This window comes from Dendrobates tinctorius, unplaced genomic scaffold, assembly GCF_039654945.1.
Source record: "Dendrobates tinctorius isolate UK_male_01 unplaced genomic scaffold, ASM3965494v1 ptg000011l, whole genome shotgun sequence".
Taxonomy (NCBI): domain Eukaryota; kingdom Metazoa; phylum Chordata; class Amphibia; order Anura; family Dendrobatidae; genus Dendrobates; species Dendrobates tinctorius.
In genome coordinates, this window is record NW_027361679.1 from 91,083,053 (window position 1) to 91,106,184 (window position 23,132).

Below are 23,132 nucleotides of genomic sequence, written 5' to 3' on the forward strand. Positions count from 1 at the left end.
AAACATCTAAAGAAAAGTATAGCTGACTGCTAAAATCAGGATATCTAGTAGGAGACTCCAGGAAATTTCCCAGCATTTATTTGGACTAAAACAAAGCTTCTCTGATAGTTTTTTCACATGGATAAAATTATTTATTTTGTTTTGACTAATTTCCTTCCCAAACCAGTGGCCCATTAGCGTACAACGAAACTAATGTTCCAATCCGTTTTTCTCAGCTTAAGTTCCTGAGGGTCAGTGGCTACTGCATTGAATCTGTAGAAAGTGAAAAAGATCAAAGCTTGAGATTTAGAAACCAACAAAAGCTACCCCTTTTGTTATCTTGCATGAATTTCTATGTGACACTTTACCAACAGGGACCTTTGTTAGTAATTTAAAATGAACTGCTGGCATGTAAGACTAAAAAGTGCATGTAAGGAGTTTTAATATAAAATAGATCTTTCTTTTCTACAACATAGGCATTTTCCTGCTGACCAGTTTTACTTTTACATATAAGAAGGCGAAAACAAAGTTACAAAGAAAACAGGAATCTTTCTGTTATTTAATCATCAGGAAAATATTGTCTAGATTTGACAAAACACCTACTTCCGCTAAAAGGCTTGTGGCTCTGTGGCGCAATGGATAGCGCATTGGACTTCTAGGGAGCTGATGTGATTCAAAGGTTGTGGGTTCGAGTCCCACCAGAGTCGTATTTTGAGACATTAATACTTTAACTCGGTTGATCTTGAAAAGATGAAAAATGTTAATAACGTTTAGAGCAAATTAGATGTTACATTTAAAATTGAACTATGCAATTCAGCCACTGAAGGCTCACTGACCCAATGGATAACAGATATAGGGCACAATTCATTATTGCATATTTTTGGTCTAGTGTCTAGTGTTTGGTGTTCTGTTACCTGTATTCAGTAGACCATATTCTTTCTTGAATTTGAACCTTTCTAAAATTCTTATTTGTATGTGATTGCAAGATATTTCTTGATGATCTCTAATGTCGGGATTTGGAGTTTCTAGATATTTTTGGCTGATTTGTCAACTATAACTTTAAAAAATGCAACTTTGGTGCAAGCATTCTCCAGTCCATCCATAGTTTGATGAAATGTTTGCATGGCTTTTTGGTATCAATTTTATGTCATTAATGCAAAACATGGACAATTGTTTGCTTAAAAGTAAAAAATAGGTTTAAAGATAAGAACAGAGTGTTATCAGCTGCCTTGTCCTCATAAACACCTTCTGCTGTGCTGATGAGCACGGAAATCATACAAGCAGGTCATTTTTGGGAAACTGAAATTTAGTGGAAATGAGTTTTTTGCGATTAATTTAATTTTCATGGTAAGAACTGAGTTTGCAATTTTGGGCAATTCATCTGATCTCTTTTCAGAATAATCTAGAGTTAACACAAATTACCAGTATAAAATCTAAGGCAGTAAACTGTGAAAGCCAAATTTGGTATCAGTCTGAAAACTTTTCACCACTATTGTACAGTCCTAGATATTCTTAGAAAAACTGCAAAAGGAAAAAATGAGGAATGGAAAAACATCTAAAGAAAAGTATAGCTGACTGCTAAAATCAGGATATCTAGTAGGAGACTCCAGGAAATTTCCCAGCATTTATTTGGACTAAAACAAAGCTTCTCTGATAGTTTTTTCACATGGATAAAATTATTTATTTTGTTTTGACTAATTTCCTTCCCAAACCAGTGGCCCATTAGCGTACAACGAAACTAATGTTCCAATCCATTTTTCTCAGCTTAAGTTCCTGAGGGTCAGTGGCTACTGCATTGAATCTGTAGAAAGTGAAAAAGATCAAAGCTTGAGATTTAGAAACCAACAAAAGCTACCCCTTTTGTTATCTTGCATGAATTTCTATGTGACACTTTACCAACAGGGACCTTTGTTAGTAATTTAAAATGAACTGCTGGCATGTAAGACTAAAAAGTGCATATAAGGAGTTTTAATATAAAATAGATCTTTCTTTTCTACAACATAGGCATTTTCCTGCTGACCAGTTTTACTTTTACATATAAGAAGGCGAAAACAAAGTTACAAAGAAAACAGGAATCTTTCTGTTATTTAATCATCAGGAAAATATTGTCTAGATTTGACAAAACACCTACTTCAACAAAAAGGCTTGTGGCTCTGTGGCGCAATGGATAGCGAGTCCCACCAGAGTCGTATTTTGAGACATTAATACTTTAACTCGGTTCATCTTGAAAAGATGAAAAATGTTAATAACGTTTAGAGCAAATTAGATGTTACATTTAAAATTGAACTATGCAATTCAGCCACTGAAGGCTCATTGACACAATGGATAACAGATAGGGCACAATTCATTATTGCATATTTTTGGTCTAGTGTCTAGTGTTTGGTGTTCTGTTACCTGTATTCAGTAGACCATATTCTTTCTTGAATTTGAACCTTTCTAAAATTCTTATTTGTATGTGATTGCAAGATATTTCTTGATGATCTCTAATGTCGGGATTTGGAGTTTCTAGATATTTTTGGCTGATTTGTCAACTATAACTTTAAAAAATGCAACTTTGGTGCAAGCATTCTCCAGTCCATCCATAGTTTGATGAAATGTTTGCATGGCTTTTTGGTATCAATTTTATGTCATTAATGCAAAACATGGACAATTGTTTGCTTAAAAGTAAAAAATAGGTTTAAAGATAAGAACAGAGTGTTATCAGCTGCCTTGTCCTCATAAACACCTTCTGCTGTGCTGATGAGCACGGAAATCATACAAGCAGGTCATTTTTGGGAAACTGAAATTTAGTGGAAATGAGTTTTTTGCGATTAATTTAATTTTCATGGTAAGAACTGAGTTTGCAATTTTGGGCAATTCATCTGATCTCTTTTCAGAATAATCTAGAGTTAACACAAATTACCAGTATAAAATCTAAGGCAGTAAACTGTGAAAGCCAAATTTGGTATCAGTCTGAAAACTTTTCACCACTATTGTACAGTCCTAGATATTCTTAGAAAAACTGCAAAAGGAAAAAATGAGGAATGGAAAAACATCTAAAGAAAAGTATAGCTGACTGCTAAAATCAGGATATCTAGTAGGAGACTCCAGGAAATTTCCCAGCATTTATTTGGACTAAAACAAAGCTTCTCTGATAGTTTTTTCACATGGATAAAATTATTTATTTTGTTTTGACTAATTTCCTTCCCAAACCAGTGGCCCATTAGCGTACAACGAAACTAATGTTCCAATCCATTTTTCTCAGCTTAAGTTCCTGAGGGTCAGTGGCTACTGCATTGAATCTGTAGAAAGTGAAAAAGATCAAAGCTTGAGATTTAGAAACCAACAAAAGCTACCCCTTTTGTTATCTTGCATGAATTTCTATGTGACACTTTACCAACAGGGACCTTTGTTAGTAATTTAAAATGAACTGCTGGCATGTAAGACTAAAAAGTGCATATAAGGAGTTTTAATATAAAATAGATCTTTCTTTTCTACAACATAGGCATTTTCCTGCTGACCAGTTTTACTTTTACATATAAGAAGGCGAAAACAAAGTTACAAAGAAAACAGGAATCTTTCTGTTACTTAATCATCAGGAAAATATTGTCTAGATTTGACAAAACACCTACTTCAACAAAAAGGCTTGTGGCTCTGTGGCGCAATGGATAGCGAGTCCCACCAGAGTCGTATTTTGAGACATTAATACTTTAACTCGGTTCATCTTGAAAAGATGAAAAATGTTAATAACGTTTAGAGCAAATTAGATGTTACATTTAAAATTGAACTATGCAATTCAGCCACTGAAGGCTCATTGACACAATGGATAACAGATAGGGCACAATTCATTATTGCATATTTTTGGTCTAGTGTTTGGTGTTCTGTTACCTGTATTCAGTAGACCATATTCTTTCTTGAATTTGAACCTTTCTAAAATTCTTATTTGTATGTGATTGCAAGATATTTCTTGATGATCTCTAATGTCGGGATTTGGAGTTTCTAGATATTTTTGGCTGATTTGTCAACTATAACTTTAAAAAATGCAACTTTGGTGCAAGCATTCTCCAGTCCATCCATAGTTTGATGAAATGTTTGCATGGCTTTTTGGTATCAATTTTATGTCATTAATGCAAAACATGGACAATTGTTTGCTTAAAAGTAAAAAATAGGTTTAAAGATAAGAACAGAGTGTTATCAGCTGCCTTGTCCTCATAAACACCTTCTGCTGTGCTGATGAGACCACGGAAATCATACAAGCAGGTCATTTTTGGGAAACTGAAATTTAGTGGAAATGAGTTTTTTGCGATTAATTTAATTTTCATGGTAAGAACTGAGTTTGCAATTTTGGGCAATTCATCTGATCTCTTTTCAGAATAATCTAGAGTTAACACAAATTACCAGTATAAAATCTAAGGCAGTAAACTGTGAAAGCCAAATTTGGTATCAGTCTGAAAACTTTTCACCACTATTGTACAGTCCTAGATATTCTTAGAAAAACTGCAAAAGGAAAAAATGAGGAATGGAAAAACATCTAAAGAAAAGTATAGCTGACTGCTAAAATCAGGATATCTAGTAGGAGACTCCAGGAAATTTCCCAGCATTTATTTGGACTAAAACAAAGCTTCTCTGATAGTTTTTTCACATGGATAAAATTATTTATTTTGTTTTGACTAATTTCCTTCCCAAACCAGTGGCCCATTAGCGTACAACGAAACTAATGTTCCAATCCGTTTTTCTCAGCTTAAGTTCCTGAGGGTCAGTGGCTACTGCATTGAATCTGGAGAAAGTGAAAAAGATCAAAGCTTGAGATTTAGAAACCAACAAAAGCTACCCCTTTTGTTATCTTGCATGAATTTCTATGTGACACTTTACCAACAGGGACCTTTGTTAGTAATTTAAAATGAACTGCTGGCATGTAAGACTAAAAAGTGCATGTAAGGAGTTTTAATATAAAATAGATCTTTCTTTTCTACAACATAGGCATTTTCCTGCTGACCAGTTTTACTTTTACATATAAGAAGGCGAAAACAAAGTTACAAAGAAAACAGGAATCTTTCTGTTATTTAATCATCAGGAAAATATTGTCTAGATTTGACAAAACACCTACTTCAACATAAAGGCTTGTGGCTCTGTGGCGCAATGGATAGCGCATTGGACTTCTAGGGAGCTGATGTGATTCAAAGGTTGTGGGTTCGAGTCCCACCAGAGTCGTATTTTGAGACATTAATACTTTAACTCGGTTGATCTTGAAAAGATTAGAAATGTTAATAACGTTTAGAGCAAATTAGATGTTACATTTAAAATTGAACTATGCAATTCAGCCACTGAAGGCTCACTGACCCAATGGATAACAGATGGGGCACAATTCATTATTGCATATTTTTGGTCTAGTGTTTGGTGTTCTGTTACCTGTATTCAGTAGACCATATTCTTTCTTGAATTTGAACCTTTCTAAAATTCTTATTTGTATGTGATTGCAAGATATTTCTTGATGATCTCTAATGTCGGGATTTGGAGTTTCTAGATATTTTTGGCTGATTTGTCAACTATAACTTTAAAAAATGCAACTTTGGTGCAAGCATTCTCCAGTCCATCCATAGTTTGATGAAATGTTTGCATGGCTTTTTGGTATCAATTTTATGTCATTAATGCAAAACATGGACAATTGTTTGCTTAAAAGTAAAAAATAGGTTTAAAGATAAGAACAGAGTGTTATCAGCTGCCTTGTCCTCATAAACACCTTCTGCTGTGCTGATGAGACCACGGAAATCATACAAGCAGGTCATTTTTGGGAAACTGAAATTTAGTGGAAATGAGTTTTTTGCGATTAATTTAATTTTCATGGTAAGAACTGAGTTTGCAATTTTGGGCAATTCATCTGATCTCTTTTCAGAATAATCTAGAGTTAACACAAATTACCAGTATAAAATCTAAGGCAGTAAACTGTGAAAGCCAAATTTGGTATCAGTCTGAAAACTTTTCACCACTATTGTACAGTCCTAGATATTCTTAGAAAAACTGCAAAAGGAAAAAATGAGGAATGGAAAAACATCTAAAGAAAAGTATAGCTGACTGCTAAAATCAGGATATCTAGTAGGAGACTCCAGGAAATTTCCCAGCATTTATTTGGACTAAAACAAAGCTTCTCTGATAGTTTTTTCACATGGATAAAATTATTTATTTTGTTTTGACTAATTTCCTTCCCAAACCAGTGGCCCATTAGCGTACAACGAAACTAATGTTCCAATCCGTTTTTCTCAGCTTAAGTTCCTGAGGGTCAGTGGCTACTGCATTGAATCTGTAGAAAGTGAAAAAGATCAAAGCTTGAGATTTAGAAACCAACAAAAGCTACCCCTTTTGTTATCTTGCATGAATTTCTATGTGACACTTTACCAACAGGGACCTTTGTTAGTAATTTAAAATGAACTGCTGGCATGTAAGACTAAAAAGTGCTTGTAAGGAGTTTTAATATAAAATAGATCTTTCTTTTCTACAACATAGGCATTTTCCTGCTGACCAGTTTTACTTTTACATATAAGAAGGCGAAAACAAAGTTACAAAGAAAACAGGAATCTTTCTGTTATTTAATCATCAGGAAAATATTGTCTAGATTTGACAAAACACCTACATCAGCAAAAAAGCTTGTGGCTCTGTGGCGCAATGGATAGCGCATTGGACTTCTAGGGAGCTGATGTGATTCAAAGGTTGTGGGTTCGAGTCCCACCAGAGTTGTATTTTGAGACATTAATACTTTAACTCGGTTGATCTTGAAAAGAGGAAAAATGTTAATAACGTTTAGAGCAAATTAGATGTTACGTTTAAAATTGAACTATGCAATTCAGCCACTGAAGGCTCACTGACCCAATGGATAACAGATAGGGCACAATTCATTATTGCATATTTTTGGTCTAGTGTTTGGTGTTCTGTTACCTGTATTCAGTAGACCATATTCTTTCTTGAATTTGAACCTTTCTAAAATTCTTATTTGTATGTGATTGCAAGATATTTCTTGATGATCTCTAATGTCGGGATTTGGAGTTTCTAGATATTTTTGGCTGATTTGTCAACTATAACTTTAAAAAATGCAACTTTGGTGCAAGCATTCTCCAGTCCATCCATAGTTTGATGAAATGTTTGCATGGCTTTTTGGTATCAATTTTATGTCATTAATGCAAAACATGGACAATTGTTTGCTTAAAAGTAAAAAATAGGTTTAAAGATAAGAACAGAGTGTTATCAGCTGCCTTGTCCTCATAAACACCTTCTGCTGTGCTGATGAGACCACGGAAATCATACAAGCAGGTCATTTTTGGGAAACTGAAATTTAGTGGAAATGAGTTTTTTGCGATTAATTTAATTTTCATGGTAAGAACTGAGTTTGCAATTTTGGGCAATTCATCTGATCTCTTTTCAGAATAATCTAGAGTTAACACAAATTACCAGTATAAAATCTAAGGCAGTAAACTGTGAAAGCCAAATTTGGTATCAGTCTGAAAACTTTTCACCACTATTGTACAGTCCTAGATATTCTTAGAAAAACTGCAAAAGGAAAAAATGAGGAATGGAAAAACATCTAAAGAAAAGTATAGCTGACTGCTAAAATCAGGATATCTAGTAGGAGACTCCAGGAAATTTCCCAGCATTTATTTGGACTAAAACAAAGCTTCTCTGATAGTTTTTTCACATGGATAAAATTATTTATTTTGTTTTGACTAATTTCCTTCCCAAACCAGTGGCCCATTAGCGTACAACGAAACTAATGTTCCAATCCGTTTTTCTCAGCTTAAGTTCCTGAGGGTCAGTGGCTACTGCATTGAATCTGGAGAAAGTGAAAAAGATCAAAGCTTGAGATTTAGAAACCAACAAAAGCTACCCCTTTTGTTATCTTGCATGAATTTCTATGTGACACTTTACCAACAGGGACCTTTGTTAGTAATTTAAAATGAACTGCTGGCATGTAAGACTAAAAAGTGCATGTAAGGAGTTTTAATATAAAATAGATCTTTCTTTTCTACAACATAGGCATTTTCCTGCTGACCAGTTTTACTTTTACATATAAGAAGGCGAAAACAAAGTTACAAAGAAAACAGGAATCTTTCTGTTATTTAATCATCAGGAAAATATTGTATAGATTTGACAAAACACCTACTTCAACAAAAAGGCTTGTGGCTCTGTGGCGCAATGGATAGCGCATTGGACTTCTAGGGAGCTGATGTGATTCAAAGGTTGTGGGTTCGAGTCCCACCAGAGTCGTATTTTGAGACATTAATACTTTAACTCGGTTAAATGTTAATAACGTTTAGAGCAAATTAGATGTTACATTTAAAATTGAACTATGCAATTCAGCCACTGAAGGCTCATTGACACAATTGATAACAGATAGGGCACAATTCATTATTGCATATTTTTGGTCTAGTGTTTGGTGTTCTGTTACCTGTATTCAGTAGACCATATTCTTGAATTTGAACCTTTCTAAAATTCTTATTTGTATGTGATTGCAAGATATTTCTTGATGATCTCTAATGTCGGGATTTGGAGTTTCTAGATATTTTTGGCTGATTTGTCAACTATAACTTTAAAAAATGCAACTTTGGTGCAAGCATTCTCCAGTCCATCCATAGTTTGATGAAATGTTTGCATGGCTTTTTGGTATCAATTTTATGTCATTAATGCAAAACATGGACAATTGTTTGCTTAAAAGTAAAAAATAGGTTTAAAGATAAGAACAGAGTGTTATCAGCTGCCTTGTCCTCATAAACACCTTCTGCTGTGCTGATGAGACCACGGAAATCATACAAGCAGGTCATTTTTGGGAAACTGAAATTTAGTGGAAATGAGTTTTTTGCGATTAATTTAATTTTCATGGTAAGAACTGAGTTTGCAATTTTGGGCAATTCATCTGATCTCTTTTCAGAATAATCTAGAGTTAACACAAATTACCAGTATAAAATCTAAGGCAGTAAACTGTGAAAGCCAAATTTGGTATCAGTCTGAAAACTTTTCACCACTATTGTACAGTCCTAGATATTCTTAGAAAAACTGCAAAAGGAAAAAATGAGGAATGGAAAAACATCTAAAGAAAAGTATAGCTGACTGCTAAAATCAGGATATCTAGTAGGAGACTCCAGGAAATTTCCCAGCATTTATTTGGACTAAAACAAAGCTTCTCTGATAGTTTTTTCACATGGATAAAATTATTTATTTTGTTTTGACTAATTTCCTTCCCAAACCAGTGGCCCATTAGCGTACAACGAAACTAATGTTCCAATCCGTTTTTCTCAGCTTAAGTTCCTGAGGGTCAGTGGCTACTGCATTGAATCTGTAGAAAGTGAAAAAGATCAAAGCTTGAGATTTAGAAACCAACAAAAGCTACCCCTTTTGTTATCTTGCATGAATTTCTATGTGACACTTTACCAACAGGGACCTTTGTTAGTAATTTAAAATGAACTGCTGGCATGTAAGACTAAAAAGTGCATGTAAGGAGTTTTAATATAAAATAGATCTTTCTTTTCTACAACATAGGCATTTTCCTGCTGACCAGTTTTACTTTTACATATAAGAAGGCGAAAACAAAGTTACAAAGAAAACAGGAATCTTTCTGTTATTTAATCATCAGGAAAATATTGTCTAGATTTGACAAAACACCTACTTCAACAAAAAGGCTTGTGGCTCTGTGGCTTCTAGGGAGCTGATGTGATTCAAAGGTTGTGGGTTCGAGTCCCACCAGAGTCGTATTTTGAGACATTAATACTTTAACTCGGTTCATCTTGAAAAGATGAAAAATGTTAATAACGTTTAGAGCAAATTAGATGTTACATTTAAAATTGAACTATGCAATTCAGCCACTGAAGGCTCATTGACACAATGGATAACAGATAGGGCACAATTCATTATTGCATATTTTTGGTCTAGTGTTTGGTGTTCTGTTACCTGTATTCAGTAGACCATATTCTTTCTTGAATTTGAACCTTTCTAAAATTCTTATTTGTATGTGATTGCAAGATATTTCTTGATGATCTCTAATGTCGGGATTTGGAGTTTCTAGATATTTTTGGCTGATTTGTCAACTATAACTTTAAAAAATGCAACTTTGGTGCAAGCATTCTCCAGTCCATCCATAGTTTGATGAAATGTTTGCATGGCTTTTTGGTATCAATTTTATGTCATTAATGCAAAACATGGACAATTGTTTGCTTAAAAGTAAAAAATAGGTTTAAAGATAAGAACAGAGTGTTATCAGCTGCCTTGTCCTCATAAACACCTTCTGCTGTGCTGATGAGACCACGGAAATCATACAAGCAGGTCATTTTTGGGAAACTGAAATTTAGTGGAAATGAGTTTTTTGCGATTAATTTAATTTTCATGGTAAGAACTGAGTTTGCAATTTTGGGCAATTCATCTGATCTCTTTTCAGAATAATCTAGAGTTAACACAAATTACCAGTATAAAATCTAAGGCAGTAAACTGTGAAAGCCAAATTTGGTATCAGTCTGAAAACTTTTCACCACTATTGTACAGTCCTAGATATTCTTAGAAAAACTGCAAAAGGAAAAAATGAGGAATGGAAAAACATCTAAAGAAAAGTATAGCTGACTGCTAAAATCAGGATATCTAGTAGGAGACTCCAGGAAATTTCCCAGCATTTATTTGGACTAAAACAAAGCTTCTCTGATAGTTTTTTCACATGGATAAAATTATTTATTTTGTTTTGACTAATTTCCTTCCCAAACCAGTGGCCCATTAGCGTACAACGAAACTAATGTTCCAATCCGTTTTTCTCAGCTTAAGTTCCTGAGGGTCAGTGGCTACTGCATTGAATCTGGAGAAAGTGAAAAAGATCAAAGCTTGAGATTTAGAAACCAACAAAAGCTACCCCTTTTGTTATCTTGCATGAATTTCTATGTGACACTTTACCAACAGGGACCTTTGTTAGTAATTTAAAATGAACTGCTGGCATGTAAGACTAAAAAGTGCATGTAAGGAGTTTTAATATAAAATAGATCTTTCTTTTCTACAACATAGGCATTTTCCTGCTGACCAGTTTTACTTTTACATATAAGAAGGCGAAAACAAAGTTACAAAGAAAACAGGAATCTTTCTGTTATTTAATCATCAGGAAAATATTGTCTAGATTTGACAAAACACCTACTTCCGCTTAAAGTCTTGTGGCTCTGTGGCGCAATGGATAGCGCATTGGACTTCTAGGGAGCTGATGTGATTCAAAGGTTGTGGGTTCGAGTCCCACCAGAGTCGTATTTTGAGACATTAATACTTTAACTTGGTTGATCTTGAAAAGATGAAATATGTTAATAACGTTTAGAGCAAATTAGATGTTACATTTAAAATTGAACTATGCAATTCAGCCACTGAAGGCTCATTGACACAATGGATAACAGATAGGGCACAATTCATTATTGCATATTTTTGGTCTAGTGTTTGGTGTTCTGTTACCTGTATTCAGTAGACCATATTCTTTCTTGAATTTGAACCTTTCTAAAATTCTTATTTGTATGTGATTGCAAGATATTTCTTGATGATCTCTAATGTCGGGATTTGGAGTTTCTAGATATTTTTGGCTGATTTGTCAACTATAACTTTAAAAAATGCAACTTTGGTGCAAGCATTCTCCTGTCCATCCATAGTTTGATGAAATGTTTGCATGGCTTTTTGGTATCAATTTTATGTCATTAATGCAAAACATGGACAATTGTTTGCTTAAAAGTAAAAAATAGGTTTAAAGATAAGAACAGAGTGTTATCAGCTGCCTTGTCCTCATAAACACCTTCTGCTGTGCTGATGAGACCACGGAAATCATACAAGCAGGTCATTTTTGGGAAACTGAAATTTAGTGGAAATGAGTTTTTTGCGATTAATTTAATTTTCATGGTAAGAACTGAGTTTGCAATTTTGGGCAATTCATCTGATCTCTTTTCAGAATAATCTAGAGTTAACACAAATTACCAGTATAAAATCTAAGGCAGTAAACTGTGAAAGCCAAATTTGGTATCAGTCTGAAAACTTTTCACCACTATTGTACAGTCCTAGATATTCTTAGAAAAACTGCAAAAGGAAAAAATGAGGAATGGAAAAACATCTAAAGAAAAGTATAGCTGACTGCTAAAATCAGGATATCTAGTAGGAGACTCCAGGAAATTTCCCAGCATTTATTTGGACTAAAACAAAGCTTCTCTGATAGTTTTTTCACATGGATAAAATTATTTATTTTGTTTTGACTAATTTCCTTCCCAAACCAGTGGCCCATTAGCGTACAACGAAACTAATGTTCCAATCCGTTTTTCTCAGCTTAAGTTCCTGAGGGTCAGTGGCTACTGCATTGAATCTGTAGAAAGTGAAAAAGATCAAAGCTTGAGATTTAGAAACCAACAAAAGCTACCCCTTTTGTTATCTTGCATGAATTTCTATGTGACACTTTACCAACAGGGACCTTTGTTAGTAATTTAAAATGAACTGCTGGCATGTAAGACTAAAAAGTGCATGTAAGGAGTTTTAATATAAAATAGATCTTTCTTTTCTACAACATAGGCATTTTCCTGCTGACCAGTTTTACTTTTACATATAAGAAGGCGAAAACAAAGTTACAAAGAAAACAGGAATCTTTCTGTTATTTAATCATCAGGAAAATATTGTATAGATTTGACAAAACACCTACTTCAACAAAAAGGCTTGTGGCTCTGTGGCGCAATGGATAGCGCATTGGACTTCTAGGGAGCTGATGTGATTCAAAGGTTGTGGGTTCGAGTCCCACCAGAGTCGTATTTTGAGACATTAATACTTTAACTCGGTTAAATGTTAATAACGTTTAGAGCAAATTAGATGTTACATTTAAAATTGAACTATGCAATTCAGCCACTGAAGGCTCATTGACACAATTGATAACAGATAGGGCACAATTCATTATTGCATATTTTTGGTCTAGTGTTTGGTGTTCTGTTACCTGTATTCAGTAGACCATATTCTTGAATTTGAACCTTTCTAAAATTCTTATTTGTATGTGATTGCAAGATATTTCTTGATGATCTCTAATGTCGGGATTTGGAGTTTCTAGATATTTTTGGCTGATTTGTCAACTATAACTTTAAAAAATGCAACTTTGGTGCAAGCATTCTCCAGTCCATCCATAGTTTGATGAAATGTTTGCATGGCTTTTTGGTATCAATTTTATGTCATTAATGCAAAACATGGACAATTGTTTGCTTAAAAGTAAAAAATAGGTTTAAAGATAAGAACAGAGTGTTATCAGCTGCCTTGTCCTCATAAACACCTTCTGCTGTGCTGATGAGACCACGGAAATCATACAAGCAGGTCATTTTTGGGAAACTGAAATTTAGTGGAAATGAGTTTTTTGCGATTAATTTAATTTTCATGGTAAGAACTGAGTTTGCAATTTTGGGCAATTCATCTGATCTCTTTTCAGAATAATCTAGAGTTAACACAAATTACCAGTATAAAATCTAAGGCAGTAAACTGTGAAAGCCAAATTTGGTATCAGTCTGAAAACTTTTCACCACTATTGTACAGTCCTAGATATTCTTAGAAAAACTGCAAAAGGAAAAAATGAGGAATGGAAAAACATCTAAAGAAAAGTATAGCTGACTGCTAAAATCAGGATATCTAGTAGGAGACTCCAGGAAATTTCCCAGCATTTATTTGGACTAAAACAAAGCTTCTCTGATAGTTTTTTCACATGGATAAAATTATTTATTTTGTTTTGACTAATTTCCTTCCCAAACCAGTGGCCCATTAGCGTACAACGAAACTAATGTTCCAATCCGTTTTTCTCAGCTTAAGTTCCTGAGGGTCAGTGGCTACTGCATTGAATCTGTAGAAAGTGAAAAAGATCAAAGCTTGAGATTTAGAAACCAACAAAAGCTACCCCTTTTGTTATCTTGCATGAATTTCTATGTGACACTTTACCAACAGGGACCTTTGTTAGTAATTTAAAATGAACTGCTGGCATGTAAGACTAAAAAGTGCATGTAAGGAGTTTTAATATAAAATAGATCTTTCTTTTCTACAACATAGGCATTTTCCTGCTGACCAGTTTTACTTTTACATATAAGAAGGCGAAAACAAAGTTACAAAGAAAACAGGAATCTTTCTGTTATTTAATCATCAGGAAAATATTGTCTAGATTTGACAAAACACCTACTTCCGCTTAAAGTCTTGTGGCTCTGTGGCGCAATGGATAGCGCATTGGACTTCTAGGGAGCTGATGTGATTCAAAGGTTGTGGGTTCGAGTCCCACCAGAGTCATATTTTGAGACATTAATACTTTAACTCGGTTAAATGTTAATAACGTTTAGAGCAAATTAGATGTTACATTTAAAATTGAACTATGCAATTCAGCCACTGAAGGCTCATTGACACAATTGATAACAGATAGGGCACAATTCATTATTGCATATTTTTGGTCTAGTGTTTGGTGTTCTGTTACCTGTATTCAGTAGACCATATTCTTGAATTTGAACCTTTCTAAAATTCTTATTTGTATGTGATTGCAAGATATTTCTTGATGATCTCTAATGTCGGGATTTGGAGTTTCTAGATATTTTTGGCTGATTTGTCAACTATAACTTTAAAAAATGCAACTTTGGTGCAAGCATTCTCCAGTCCATCCATAGTTTGATGAAATGTTTGCATGGCTTTTTGGTATCAATTTTATGTCATTAATGCAAAACATGGACAATTGTTTGCTTAAAAGTAAAAAATAGGTTTAAAGATAAGAACAGAGTGTTATCAGCTGCCTTGTCCTCATAAACACCTTCTGCTGTGCTGATGAGACCACGGAAATCATACAAGCAGGTCATTTTTGGGAAACTGAAATTTAGTGGAAATGAGTTTTTTGCGATTAATTTAATTTTCATGGTAAGAACTGAGTTTGCAATTTTGGGCAATTCATCTGATCTCTTTTCAGAATAATCTAGAGTTAACACAAATTACCAGTATAAAATCTAAGGCAGTAAACTGTGAAAGCCAAATTTGGTATCAGTCTGAAAACTTTTCACCACTATTGTACAGTCCTAGATATTCTTAGAAAAACTGCAAAAGGAAAAAATGAGGAATGGAAAAACATCTAAAGAAAAGTATAGCTGACTGCTAAAATCAGGATATCTAGTAGGAGACTCCAGGAAATTTCCCAGCATTTATTTGGACTAAAACAAAGCTTCTCTGATAGTTTTTTCACATGGATAAAATTATTTATTTTGTTTTGACTAATTTCCTTCCCAAACCAGTGGCCCATTAGCGTACAACGAAACTAATGTTCCAATCCGTTTTTCTCAGCTTAAGTTCCTGAGGGTCAGTGGCTACTGCATTGAATCTGTAGAAAGTGAAAAAGATCAAAGCTTGAGATTTAGAAACCAACAAAAGCTACCCCTTTTGTTATCTTGCATGAATTTCTATGTGACACTTTACCAACAGGGACCTTTGTTAGTAATTTAAAATGAACTGCTGGCATGTAAGACTAAAAAGTGCATGTAAGGAGTTTTAATATAAAATAGATCTTTCTTTTCTACAACATAGGCATTTTCCTGCTGACCAGTTTTACTTTTACATATAAGAAGGCGAAAACAAAGTTACAAAGAAAACAGGAATCTTTCTGTTATTTAATCATCAGGAAAATATTGTCTAGATTTGACAAAACACCTACTTCCGCTTAAAGTCTTGTGGCTCTGTGGCGCAATGGATAGCGCATTGGACTTCTAGGGAGCTGATGTGATTCAAAGGTTGTGGGTTCGAGTCCCACCAGAGTCGTATTTTGAGACATTAATACTTTAACTCGGTTGATCTTGAAAAGATGAAATATGTTAATAACGTTTAGAGCAAATTAGATGTTACATTTAAAATTGAACTATGCAATTCAGCCACTGAAGGCTCATTGACACAATGGATAACAGATAGGGCACAATTCATTATTGCATATTTTTGGTCTAGTGTTTGGTGTTCTGTTACCTGTATTCAGTAGACCATATTCTTTCTTGAATTTGAACCTTTCTAAAATTCTTATTTGTATGTGATTGCAAGATATTTCTTGATGATCTCTAATGTCGGGATTTGGAGTTTCTAGATATTTTTGGCTGATTTGTCAACTATAACTTTAAAAAATGCAACTTTGGTGCAAGCATTCTCCAGTCCATCCATAGTTTGATGAAATGTTTGCATGGCTTTTTGGTATCAATTTTATGTCATTAATGCAAAACATGGACAATTGTTTGCTTAAAAGTAAAAAATAGGTTTAAAGATAAGAACAGAGTGTTATCAGCTGCCTTGTCCTCATAAACACCTTCTGCTGTGCTGATGAGACCACGGAAATCATACAAGCAGGTCATTTTTGGGAAACTGAAATTTAGTGGAAATGAGTTTTTTGCGATTAATTTAATTTTCATGGTAAGAACTGAGTTTGCAATTTTGGGCAATTCATCTGATCTCTTTTCAGAATAATCTAGAGTTAACACAAATTACCAGTATAAAATCTAAGGCAGTAAACTGTGAAAGCCAAATTTGGTATCAGTCTGAAAACTTTTCACCACTATTGTACAGTCCTAGATATTCTTAGAAAAACTGCAAAAGGAAAAAATGAGGAATGGAAAAACATCTAAAGAAAAGTATAGCTGACTGCTAAAATCAGGATATCTAGTAGGAGACTCCAGGAAATTTCCCAGCATTTATTTGGACTAAAACAAAGCTTCTCTGATAGTTTTTTCACATGGATAAAATTATTTATTTTGTTTTGACTAATTTCCTTCCCAAACCAGTGGCCCATTAGCGTACAACGAAACTAATGTTCCAATCCGTTTTTCTCAGCTTAAGTTCCTGAGGGTCAGTGGCTACTGCATTGAATCTGTAGAAAGTGAAAAAGATCAAAGCTTGAGATTTAGAAACCAACAAAAGCTACCCCTTTTGTTATCTTGCATGAATTTCTATGTGACACTTTACCAACAGGGACCTTTGTTAGTAATTTAAAATGAACTGCTGGCATGTAAGACTAAAAAGTGCATGTAAGGAGTTTTAATATAAAATAGATCTTTCTTTTCTACAACATAGGCATTTTCCTGCTGACCAGTTTTACTTTTACATATAAGAAGGCGAAAACAAAGTTACAAAGAAAACAGGAATCTTTCTGTTATTTAATCATCAGGAAAATATTGTCTAGATTTGACAAAACACCTACTTCCGCTTAAAGTCTTGTGGCTCTGTGGCGCAATGGATAGCGCATTGGACTTCTAGGGAGCTGATGTGATTCAAAGGTTGTGGGTTCGAGTCCCACCAGAGTCGTATTTTGAGACATTAATACTTTAACTCGGTTGATCTTGAAAAGATGAAATATGTTAATAACGTTTAGAGCAAATTAGATGTTACATTTAAAATTGAACTATGCAATTCAGCCACTGAAGGCTCATTGACACAATGGATAACAGATAGGGCACAATTCATTATTGCATATTTTTGGTCTAGTGTTTGGTGTTCTGTTACCTGTATTCAGTAGACCATATTCTTTCTTGAATTTGAACCTTTCTAAAATTCTTATTTGTATGTGATTGCAAGATATTTCTTGATGATCTCTAATGTCGGGATTTGGAGTTTCTAGATATTTTTGGCTGATTTGTCAACTATAACTTTAAAAAATGCAACTTTGGTGCAAGCATTCTCCAGTCCATCCATAGTTTGATGAAATGTTTGCATGGCTTTTTGGTATCAATTTTATGTCATTAATGCAAAACATGGACAATTGTTTGCTTAAAAGTAAAAAATAGGTTTAAAGATAAGAACAGAGTGTTATCAGCTGCCTTGTCCTCATAAACACCTTCTGCTGTGCTGATGAGACCACGGAAATCATACAAGCAGGTCATTTTTGGGAAACTGAAATTTAGTGGAAATGAGTTTTTTGCGATTAATTTAATTTTCATGGTAAGAACTGAGTTTGCAATTTTGGGCAATTCATCTGATCTCTTTTCAGAATAATCTAGAGTTAACACAAATTACCAGTATAAAATCTAAGGCAGTAAACTGTGAAAGCCAAATTTGGTATCAGTCTGAAAACTTTTCACCACTATTGTACAGTCCTAGATATTCTTAGAAAAACTGCAAAAGGAAAAAATGAGGAATGGAAAAACATCTAAAGAAAAGTATAGCTGACTGCTAAAATCAGGATATCTAGTAGGAGACTCCAGGAAATTTCCCAGCATTTATTTGGACTAAAACAAAGCTTCTCTGATAGTTTTTTCACATGGATAAAATTATTTATTTTGTTTTGACTAATTTCCTTCCCAAACCAGTGGCCCATTAGCGTACAACGAAACTAATGTTCCAATCCGTTTTTCTCAGCTTAAGTTCCTGAGGGTCAGTGGCTACTGCATTGAATCTGTAGAAAGTGAAAAAGATCAAAGCTTGAGATTTAGAAACCAACAAAAGCTACCCCTTTTGTTATCTTGCATGAATTTCTATGTGACACTTTACCAACAGGGACCTTTGTTAGTAATTTAAAATGAACTGCTGGCATGTAAGACTAAAAAGTGCATGTAAGGAGTTTTAATATAAAATAGATCTTTCTTTTCTACAACATAGGCATTTTCCTGCTGACCAGTTTTACTTTTACATATAAGAAGGCGAAAACAAAGTTACAAAGAAAACAGGAATCTTTCTGTTATTTAATCATCAGGAAAATATTGTATAGATTTGACAAAACACCTACTTCAACAAAAAGGCTTGTGGCTCTGTGGCGCAATGGATAGCGCATTGGACTTCTAGGGAGCTGATGTGATTCAAAGGTTGTGGGTTCGAGTCCCACCAGAGTCGTATTTTGAGACATTAATACTTTAACTCGGTTAAATGTTAATAACGTTTAGAGCAAATTAGATGTTACATTTAAAATTGAACTATGCAATTCAGCCACTGAAGGCTCATTGACACAATTGATAACAGATAGGGCACAATTCATTATTGCATATTTTTGGTCTAGTGTTTGGTGTTCTGTTACCTGTATTCAGTAGACCATATTCTTGAATTTGAACCTTTCTAAAATTCTTATTTGTATGTGATTGCAAGATATTTCTTGATGATCTCTAATGTCGGGATTTGGAGTTTCTAGATATTTTTGGCTGATTTGTCAACTATAACTTTAAAAAATGCAACTTTGGTGCAAGCATTCTCCAGTCCATCCATAGTTTGATGAAATGTTTGCATGGCTTTTTGGTATCAATTTTATGTCATTAATGCAAAACATGGACAATTGTTTGCTTAAAAGTAAAAAATAGGTTTAAAGATAAGAACAGAGTGTTATCAGCTGCCTTGTCCTCATAAACACCTTCTGCTGTGCTGATGAGACCACGGAAATCATACAAGCAGGTCATTTTTGGGAAACTGAAATTTAGTGGAAATGAGTTTTTTGCGATTAATTTAATTTTCATGGTAAGAACTGAGTTTGCAATTTTGGGCAATTCATCTGATCTCTTTTCAGAATAATCTAGAGTTAACACAAATTACCAGTATAAAATCTAAGGCAGTAAACTGTGAAAGCCAAATTTGGTATCAGTCTGAAAACTTTTCACCACTATTGTACAGTCCTAGATATTCTTAGAAAAACTGCAAAAGGAAAAAATGAGGAATGGAAAAACATCTAAAGAAAAGTATAGCTGACTGCTAAAATCAGGATATCTAGTAGGAGACTCCAGGAAATTTCCCAGCATTTATTTGGACTAAAACAAATCTTCTCTGATAGTTTTTTCACATGGATAAAATTATTTATTTTGTTTTGACTAATTTCCTTCCCAAACCAGTGGCCCATTAGCGTACAATGAAACTAATGTTCCAATCCGTTTTTCTCAGCTAAAGTTCCTGAGGGTCAGTGGCTACTGCATTGAATCTGGAGAAAGTGAAAAAGATCAAAGCTTGAGATTTAGAAACCAACAAAAGCTACCCCTTTTGTTATCTTGCATGAATTTCTATGTGACACTTTACCAACAGGGACCTTTGTTAGTAATTTAAAATGAACTGCTGGCATGTAAGACTAAAAAGTGCATGTAAGGAGTTTTAATATAAAATAGATCTTTCTTTTCTACAACATAGGCATTTTCCTGCTGACCAGTTTTACTTTTACATATAAGAAGGCGAAAACAAAGTTACAAAGAAAACAGGAATCTTTCTGTTATTTAATCATCAGGAAAATATTGTCTAGATTTGACAAAACACCTACTTCAACTAAAAGGCTTGTGGCTCTGTGGCTTCTAGGGAGCTGATGTGATTCAAAGGTTGTGGGTTCGAGTCCCACCAGAGTCGTATTTTGAGACATTAATACTTTAACTCGGTTCATCTTGAAAAGATGAAAAATGTTAATAACGTTTAGAGCAAATTAGATGTTACATTTAAAATTGAACTATGCAATTCAGCCACTGAAGGCTCATTGACACAATGGATAACAGATAGGGCACAATTCATTATTGCATATTTTTGGTCTAGTGTTTGGTGTTCTGTTACCTGTATTCAGTAGACCATATTCTTTCTTGAATTTGAACCTTTCTAAAATTCTTATTTTTATGTGATTGCAAGATATTTCTTGATGATCTCTAATGTCGGGATTTGGAGTTTCTAGATATTTTTGGCTGATTTGTCAACTATAACTTTAAAAAATGCAACTTTGGTGCAAGCATTCTCCAGTCCATCCATAGTTTGATGAAATGTTTGCATGGCTTTTTGGTATCAATTTTATGTCATTAATGCAAAACATGGACAATTGTTTGCTTAAAAGTAAAAAATAGGTTTAAAGATAAGAACAGAGTGTTATCAGCTGCCTTGTCCTCATAAACACCTTCTGCTGTGCTGATGAGACCACGGAAATCATACAAGCAGGTCATTTTTGGGAAACTGAAATTTAGTGGAAATGAGTTTTTTGCGATTAATTTAATTTTCATGGTAAGAACTGAGTTTGCAATTTTGGGCAATTCATCTGATCTCTTTTCAGAATAATCTAGAGTTAACACAAATTACCAGTATAAAATCTAAGGCAGTAAACTGTGAAAGCCAAATTTGGTATCAGTCTGAAAACTTTTCACCACTATTGTACAGTCCTAGATATTCTTAGAAAAACTGCAAAAGGAAAAAATGAGGAATGGAAAAACATCTAAAGAAAAGTATAGCTGACTGCTAAAATCAGGATATCTAGTAGGAGACTCCAGGAAATTTCCCAGCATTTATTTGGACTAAAACAAAGCTTCTCTGATAGTTTTTTCACATGGATAAAATTATTTATTTTGTTTTGACTAATTTCCTTCCCAAACCAGTGGCCCATTAGCGTACAACGAAACTAATGTTCCAATCCGTTTTTCTCAGCTTAAGTTCCTGAGGGTCAGTGGCTACTGCATTGAATCTGGAGAAAGTGAAAAAGATCAAAGCTTGAGATTTAGAAACCAACAAAAGCTACCCCTTTTGTTATCTTGCATGAATTTCTATGTGACACTTTACCAACAGGGACCTTTGTTAGTAATTTAAAATGAACTGCTGGCATGTAAGACTAAAAAGTGCATGTAAGGAGTTTTAATATAAAATAGATCTTTCTTTTCTACAACATAGGCATTTTCCTGCTGACCAGTTTTACTTTTACATATAAGAAGGCGAAAACAAAGTTACAAAGAAAACAGGAATCTTTCTGTTATTTAATCATCAGGAAAATATTGTATAGATTTGACAAAACACCTACTTCAACAAAAAGGCTTGTGGCTCTGTGGCGCAATGGATAGCGCATTGGACTTCTAGGGAGCTGATGTGATTCAAAGGTTGTGGGTTCGAGTCCCACCAGAGTCGTATTTTGAGACATTAATACTTTAACTCGGTTAAATGTTAATAACGTTTAGAGCAAATTAGATGTTACATTTAAAATTGAACTATGCAATTCAGCCACTGAAGGCTCATTGACACAATTGATAACAGATAGGGCACAATTCATTATTGCATATTTTTGGTCTAGTGTTTGGTGTTCTGTTACCTGTATTCAGTAGACCATATTCTTGAATTTGAACCTTTCTAAAATTCTTATTTGTATGTGATTGCAAGATATTTCTTGATGATCTCTAATGTCGGGATTTGGAGTTTCTAGATATTTTTGGCTGATTTGTCAACTATAACTTTAAAAAATGCAACTTTGGTGCAAGCATTCTCCAGTCCATCCATAGTTTGATGAAATGTTTGCATGGCTTTTTGGTATCAATTTTATGTCATTAATGCAAAACATGGACAATTGTTTGCTTAAAAGTAAAAAATAGGTTTAAAGATAAGAACAGAGTGTTATCAGCTGCCTTGTCCTCATAAACACCTTCTGCTGTGCTGATGAGACCACGGAAATCATACAAGCAGGTCATTTTTGGGAAACTGAAATTTAGTGGAAATGAGTTTTTTGCGATTAATTTAATTTTCATGGTAAGAACTGAGTTTGCAATTTTGGGCAATTCATCTGATCTCTTTTCAGAATAATCTAGAGTTAACACAAATTACCAGTATAAAATCTAAGGCAGTAAACTGTGAAAGCCAAATTTGGTATCAGTCTGAAAACTTTTCACCACTATTGTACAGTCCTAGATATTCTTAGAAAAACTGCAAAAGGAAAAAATGAGGAATGGAAAAACATCTAAAGAAAAGTATAGCTGACTGCTAAAATCAGGATATCTAGTAGGAGACTCCAGGAAATTTCCCAGCATTTATTTGGACTAAAACAAAGCTTCTCTGATAGTTTTTTCACATGGATAAAATTATTTATTTTGTTTTGACTAATTTCCTTCCCAAACCAGTGGCCCATTAGCGTACAACGAAACTAATGTTCCAATCCGTTTTTCTCAGCTTAAGTTCCTGAGGGTCAGTGGCTACTGCATTGAATCTGGAGAAAGTGAAAAAGATCAAAGCTTGAGATTTAGAAACCAACAAAAGCTACCCCTTTTGTTATCTTGCATGAATTTCTATGTGACACTTTACCAACAGGGACCTTTGTTAGTAATTTAAAATGAACTGCTGGCATGTAAGACTAAAAAGTGCATGTAAGGAGTTTTAATATAAAATAGATCTTTCTTTTCTACAACATAGGCATTTTCCTGCTGACCAGTTTTACTTTTACATATAAGAAGGCGAAAACAAAGTTACAAAGAAAACAGGAATCTTTCTGTTATTTAATC

General features: G+C 34.1%; 11 non-coding genes across 11 annotated transcripts; all 11 read left to right on the plus strand.

Annotated features, from left to right (window-relative positions):
• The first annotated feature begins 600 nt into the window (after window positions 1-600).
• Window positions 601-686, plus strand: TRNAR-UCU (transfer RNA arginine (anticodon UCU)). The gene is given in 2 exon segments: window positions 601-637; window positions 651-686. It is a non-coding gene; the product is annotated as a tRNA-Arg (tRNA).
• A 4,397-nt stretch (window positions 687-5,083) lies between these two features.
• Window positions 5,084-5,169, plus strand: TRNAR-UCU (transfer RNA arginine (anticodon UCU)). Its single transcript is given in 2 exon segments — window positions 5,084-5,120; window positions 5,134-5,169. It is a non-coding gene; the product is annotated as a tRNA-Arg (tRNA).
• A 1,435-nt stretch (window positions 5,170-6,604) lies between these two features.
• TRNAR-UCU (transfer RNA arginine (anticodon UCU)) lies at window positions 6,605-6,690 on the plus strand. The gene is given in 2 exon segments: window positions 6,605-6,641; window positions 6,655-6,690. It is a non-coding gene; the product is annotated as a tRNA-Arg (tRNA).
• A 1,435-nt stretch (window positions 6,691-8,125) lies between these two features.
• Window positions 8,126-8,211, plus strand: TRNAR-UCU (transfer RNA arginine (anticodon UCU)). Its single transcript is given in 2 exon segments — window positions 8,126-8,162; window positions 8,176-8,211. It is a non-coding gene; the product is annotated as a tRNA-Arg (tRNA).
• Window positions 8,212-11,125: 2,914 nt separating this feature from the next.
• TRNAR-UCU (transfer RNA arginine (anticodon UCU)) lies at window positions 11,126-11,211 on the plus strand. The gene is given in 2 exon segments: window positions 11,126-11,162; window positions 11,176-11,211. It is a non-coding gene; the product is annotated as a tRNA-Arg (tRNA).
• Window positions 11,212-12,646: 1,435 nt separating this feature from the next.
• On the plus strand, window positions 12,647-12,732 carry TRNAR-UCU (transfer RNA arginine (anticodon UCU)). The gene is given in 2 exon segments: window positions 12,647-12,683; window positions 12,697-12,732. It is a non-coding gene; the product is annotated as a tRNA-Arg (tRNA).
• Window positions 12,733-14,146: 1,414 nt separating this feature from the next.
• On the plus strand, window positions 14,147-14,232 carry TRNAR-UCU (transfer RNA arginine (anticodon UCU)). Its single transcript is given in 2 exon segments — window positions 14,147-14,183; window positions 14,197-14,232. It is a non-coding gene; the product is annotated as a tRNA-Arg (tRNA).
• Window positions 14,233-15,646: 1,414 nt separating this feature from the next.
• TRNAR-UCU (transfer RNA arginine (anticodon UCU)) lies at window positions 15,647-15,732 on the plus strand. Its single transcript is given in 2 exon segments — window positions 15,647-15,683; window positions 15,697-15,732. It is a non-coding gene; the product is annotated as a tRNA-Arg (tRNA).
• A 1,435-nt stretch (window positions 15,733-17,167) lies between these two features.
• Window positions 17,168-17,253, plus strand: TRNAR-UCU (transfer RNA arginine (anticodon UCU)). The gene is given in 2 exon segments: window positions 17,168-17,204; window positions 17,218-17,253. It is a non-coding gene; the product is annotated as a tRNA-Arg (tRNA).
• Window positions 17,254-18,688: 1,435 nt separating this feature from the next.
• Window positions 18,689-18,774, plus strand: TRNAR-UCU (transfer RNA arginine (anticodon UCU)). The gene is given in 2 exon segments: window positions 18,689-18,725; window positions 18,739-18,774. It is a non-coding gene; the product is annotated as a tRNA-Arg (tRNA).
• A 2,914-nt stretch (window positions 18,775-21,688) lies between these two features.
• TRNAR-UCU (transfer RNA arginine (anticodon UCU)) lies at window positions 21,689-21,774 on the plus strand. The gene is given in 2 exon segments: window positions 21,689-21,725; window positions 21,739-21,774. It is a non-coding gene; the product is annotated as a tRNA-Arg (tRNA).
• Window positions 21,775-23,132: the final 1,358 nt, after the last annotated feature.